General features: G+C 36.0%; 1 pseudogene; it reads right to left on the bottom strand.

Annotated features, from left to right (window-relative positions):
* Positions 1 to 2,944: 2,944 nt before the first annotated feature.
* LOC120195160 lies at positions 2,945 to 5,303 on the bottom strand (annotated as a pseudogene).
* Positions 5,304 to 5,936: the final 633 nt, after the last annotated feature.

Genomic DNA, 5,936 nt, shown 5'->3' with positions numbered 1-5,936 from the left:
TCACAACGTCCCAATATGTCAAAGTAGATAAAAATATCTACCCCTTCGTGTGGCGTTGTCATTTCAAAAGCCTTCTAATTTGATAAATAACTCGGGTATTAATAGCATGTTTATGCATAAAATAAAGCAACATGACAAGGAAAAGATGTTAACAAAAATAATAATCAAAGATATGAAATGTGTGTTAGTGAAATATGAAAAGATTAAATTCAACTGGTAAATAAACCATAAAATACAGTGAATAAAACACAGAGAGGAAAATAAAACCCTAATCTCCTAATTTCTAGTGCTCTTAACGTATCCGCATGGCTCTAGAGGGGTAGGCTTGCTACATTTTCTATATGAGGTTTGGTTCTAAAAGTAAAGGTACTCAAATTGTCCTTGTCGGTGCCCCACTGGGCGAGCCAGACCCTCAATTCTTACCTATTATAGGCTTAAGCGGATCGAGTTCAATTTGAGAGGGCACATTTCCCTATGCCTAACACAGAGAATAAATCCTCATGAAGATATAGGGCATATGAACCTCGAAAACTACTTGCTAGGTCTGACAAGGAGAATAAATTCTCATGAAGGCGTCGCTTTCAATCCTAGTTAAAAGGGAAAAGAGCTCGAGTTTAGAGCTTATGTTTATGCAATGTACGTATTGTGTGTGAGGATAATTTCTCAAACCTTTGACAAACCACACCAAAAAGTGAATCATAATATCTTTGTCAATCAAATATAAACATTAATAAACAAGGATATAAAATAAAAAAATTGAAAGAAATCAAAAGAATCGTAAATTAAATAAAATTGAATTCTCAATTTCCAACTATAGAGACAATATATAATCGATTTAGGGCTTGACCAGCTTATTCCCCAGTAGAGTCGCCAAGCTGTCGTAACCGATTTTTGCCCGGCCCGACTTTTTCTTGGCGAAAAGCAGGTGAATAAATGGTTTTTAATGAAATGTTTTGGAGTCACCATCGACCTTTTGGGTTAGGTAAGTCGAATACCTTAAAATCACCTTTTAAAATAGTTTTGAAGAAAACACCATTTAAAAGATAAACTAGTCTATGTATAACGAGAAATTCATTTTTTAGTAATAAAAAGGGATTCAGGGTCGGTTACGCTTGTGGAAGGATTAATAACCCCATAACGCCCAAATTTGGTACCTGTCAATTATAAATTGTCTCTAGTATTGGAAGTCTAAGAATTCGAATATAAATTTAAATTACGATCCTATTATTCCAAATTCAATCATAGAAAATTCTAAGTAAAAATAAAAAATATTCCAATATTTCCAATCGAAGAGAAAATAATCCCTAAAATACTTTAGGAAGAATATTTCTCTTTCCAACTGAAATAATAAGAATATGATAATTCTTCTTAAGAACTCAATATTAAAATAATTTAATATAACCAAAATGAATATAATAAATATGAACATATCAAAATTCTGTGTTACTATTTAGTAAATACTTAGTATTTTTGGTACTACAAGTGTAAATAATCCTATAATAATGCTAATTATTATAATATTAAAACTCAGGGATAAAATTGTAAAATATGAAAGTCAATGGACATTATTCAAAATATCAACAAATATAGGTATTAATAGTGTAATTTAACCATAATTAACTAATTCGGGATCAAAATAAAAATTATTAAGATTTATGGACTAAATATGATATTTACACTAAATATATATAAATACTATTAAGGACTAAAATATAATAAAATAAAATGCGAATGCCAAATTGAAATGCATGGAAACCTGATTTCAGTGACCAAATTGTAAATCTTACAACATACAGGGACCACGAGTGTAATTTACTCATTCACAAAATTATGTAGACACCCTCCCAAAACGACGTAGTTTTGGTGAGGGTATAAATACCCATATAATCGGCCATTAAGGCCATCAACCCTCTTTTTTCATTTTGCTTCTCTTTCTAATGAGAGAAGCTCTCACTTCTCTCTAATTTTCCCTCACCAGAAGGAATTCGGCTACCGGGGCCACCGCACGCCGATGATTCTGGCCACCTCCAAAGGCAGCTGACGACCAAGAAAATATCCCGAATCAAAGCTCTCCAAACCCTCAACCCGAATCCAACCTTATTTACCCCTAAAAATCCTTTGATCGCTCCAGATCTAAAATAAACCGAAGACTTTACCTTCGGTTAACAACGATTTTCGGTGACGTTTGGGCTCTCCTCAGTGGTAAGTTTCTCTTCCTTTTATTCTTCTCTATTTTGGTGGTTCAGTTCATATTCGAATCATTGGTTGTTTCCTTTGTTTTCTCTTTGTTTTCTCTTTTCTCTCATTTTTTTTATCCTCCGTTGTTGTGTGTTCTCTTTCTCTTGCAGGTGATGGCCTTTTATGGGCCCGTGGTGCTGCTTGTAATGATTAAACTTTGGTGAGTCACCGGACCTACGGTGGTGACTCACCCTAGAGACGATAAGGTGTGCGGTTGTCATTCATCTTTTGGAGTCTTCCGTTGAGGCGGTGGTAGCGTGGTAACGGCTGGTTGGAGGCGGCGGCCGGAATAGCCCTAGGGTGAAAATATCCTAGGGTTTCTACTGGATCAATCTGGGTCGTTGGATCTCTCCAGATCCAACGATTGAGAGCTGCGATGGTTGGAGAAGATGATGAAAGCCTAGCTCCTGGTTTTGGGTTTCTTGGGCCTGGTTGTTGGGCTTTCGAGTCTGGACTGGGTCTGGACCGGATTTACTATTTGAACTTATAGAACGGGCTCTGGGTCTGGATCGGGTCTGCTGTAAATGGGCCTCTGGGATTGATGTAATTGGGCCTTCAGGTTTTGTAATAATAATAATAATATAATAGTAGTAGTAGTAATAATAATAATAATAATAATATAAAATGGGACAAAAACTAGTGTCTACAGCTTTCTTCATAAGAGTTAATATCATAATTCTTCTTAACAACAGGAAAGCAAAAGTGTTCATCCAAGCCATTGTTGACATCGACGGTCCTCACTAGCTCCAACTGAATGCCGAATGCTGAAGTCATTCAAAATCGTCCACATCATGTTTCCAGAAACAGATTTCCCTTGCTTCCTACGGATTTGCTGCTCCCAAACAAAAGCCCATAGTTTTTCAATGGCATTCCATTGTCGAGAAGTAAACCTTGCTACATTATCAAATGCATGCTTTACCGAGCTGTCTATAACTGTCTGGCACCTATGAATAAAACAACATGCAATGCAAATGATGCAATTAGTCTCCTGAATAAAATCAACACAAGAAACTATCTGAAAGCAGAGTTTCCTATCCTTGAAGAGCAGCAGCAAGCAATGAACACTTATGACTTACCATGGCGTCTTATAACGCCAAGCAGCAATCTCTAAACAAGAAATCAAGGCTTCTCTCTTTGATTTAAGAAACCTCTTAGTGTCTTCCTCGTCGCCTATCATGTTCTTGGTTATCACATCTTTCTTTTCTTTTCCTCTATAATCTTTTTTTTCCCAGATCTAGTAATTAGAGCATCAAGTCCAAAAGGATCAGATTCATCCTTGTTATTTTCTTCAGCTGTAGCAAATATAGGTTGTTTTTCATCCTCATAAATGCCAGTTTCACTCTCGTCCTTCTCGGTAGCAGCTTCATGTGTGTCATCATCGTCAATCGCAAATGGAAGACGACATATTTCATCTTTTAATTTACTATCTGTTTTTGAAAACTATAAAGAAGTTCAGAAGCAACATAAAAACACACCATCAATAACAAATTTTGTACGAGTTAGAAAAGGGAATCAGTTTTAACGGTGTTGTCACAAAACATGCTAGAAGTAAAATAAATAACTCATGACTGACAGTGCTGTGACAACACAACATGCTAAAAGTAAAATTAAAGTACGTACCACAAAGCTGTCTTCGGTTAAAAAGTCATTTGCCATCACTGCCTTAAATGTCCAGAAAGTCGGTCCTTCTGGTTCTTGTTTAGGCACTGCAAGGAAACAAAAAGTAAGAAAACTCTCAAGGGAGAAAGCCTTACACTTGTAAAACAAACCAAAGTCATACGTCAGCTGCTTCTTGTGCTGCTGAGAAAAGCGAATGATAATCACATCGCACAAAAGAATCAGTACTGTATCAACTGTATGGCAAGCTTTGAAGTCTTAGAAAACTTGGTGGGGTTCTTGATATGTGATACAATCAACTTGGTGGGGTTCTTGATATTTGATGCAATCTTCTGCATTGCCTCAATAAATTGCGTCTCTGAGGCATCTGTTGTCATCTTAAATCTCAAGCGCTTTTCTTGTACATCAGCTGGGAAGTACAATGCATATCTAATCAGCCACTTGCAGATAGAGTTTAGCCAAAACAATAAGCTTCAAGGAAAACTTGCATAGTAGAATAATAAAATAAGAGAATTTAAATAAACAGACAAACAATAATAGCATACAAGTGTTTTCCCTTAAATTCATTATGCCAAATCAAATCATTTCTACTTATATCCATGATGTCCTCTTATTATGACACAAAATCCTCAGTTTCTTCATACCATGAACCACCATATGCATAAGACCACATATATCCATGTTGTCCTCTTATTATTAGTTTCCTTCTATAAATTGAAACCTATACAACTAGAATCTATAGTCAAATCAATACGTGGACTAAAATTCTTCTTCTTTTCCATTTCACTTCTCCAAACACATAAGCATAGGGAACTCAAAATTTAATCTTTGTTCGCTTCTACTCCCTCACAAACCAAATGCTAAGGTATGTTCACAAGACCCAAAGACCATATAGAATTATCTTTCCCAAAGCACTTTCTTCCAAACTATAATACATATTAACCTCGTACACAATAACAAAAATACTTCCAAAATCCAAGCCCAATAATCTCTTAACCTTGAAATAAATGCACCCATTGAAAAAAAAAATTGATCTGAATGATGTTGCAAAATCCCAAAATTATAATCTAAAATCACATCCTCGGCTTCCAAAAAGCAAAACCCATTTCAAATTCCACTTCACACTAGCAAATAAGTTAGCTGCAACCATAGTTCAAAATCACATAAAAGACATAAAATTATATGAACCCACACACCAAAAGGGAAAAAGAGAATTCTATAAATTATGGGTTGGGTTTACCTTCAGCGTTAGATTCAGTAGGCTTAGGTCTCTTGAGAGCACTTTCAAGAACCGGAGTTGGAGAAGCTTCCTTGTTATTGTTACTGCTACTCGTCTTCAAAGAAAAAGAAATTTGATCATTGCTTTGATTCCCTTGGTGTTTTTCTCTGTCTTCTAGTTGCTGGTGATGAGAAGGCGGTAGTATTCCTTCAAATAGATTGTCAGCCATTTTCTTTTAACTAATCAGCTGCCTTTTCTTCATTTGAATGATTTCTGGGTATCGTTTGTAAAATTCAGAAACTTTCAAAAGTTTTCATTCGAATTCTACTAAAATATGCAGGGGAAAGTTTTCCCTTTTCTACATCCCCTCAAATGAGTTTTCTTTTTCTTTTCTTTTTTTGAATAAAGTAAACTACATAAATGATCAATGATGTTTTTTTGAAGTTAACCATTCATTAATCAAACATTAACTCAGCACAAACAATAACGTTCAGCCAATCTGGAATTACAGAGGAAAAGGAAATAGACGTTATCGAGGAAGCTGCATAATTAGATAGAGCATGTGCGACTCCATTCGCTTCTCGCCTGATAAAATGACAAGAAATGTGGGGATGAGCATCCAACAACTGGCGTGCTTCAAGAAGGTAGAACCGAATAGTAGATCGATCATTTACATGATTTTGAAGCTGCTGCACAACACTCATTGAATCACTTTCAATCACCACCGAGGAAAGCCCTAAATCCACTGCCAATCGAATCCCCCGAGAAAGCGCCATAGCTTTAACAACACCCACAGATCGAGTCGCTACAATTAGTAATGCTTCACCCGCCATGACTGATCCTGCACTGTCCCGGACTAGAA

Source organism: Hibiscus syriacus, unplaced genomic scaffold (genome assembly GCF_006381635.1).
Source record: "Hibiscus syriacus cultivar Baekdansim isolate YM2019G1 unplaced genomic scaffold, ASM638163v2 tig00117007_pilon, whole genome shotgun sequence".
NCBI lineage: Eukaryota > Viridiplantae > Streptophyta > Magnoliopsida > Malvales > Malvaceae > Hibiscus > Hibiscus syriacus.
This window is presented reverse-complemented; position numbering and strand designations above follow the sequence as displayed.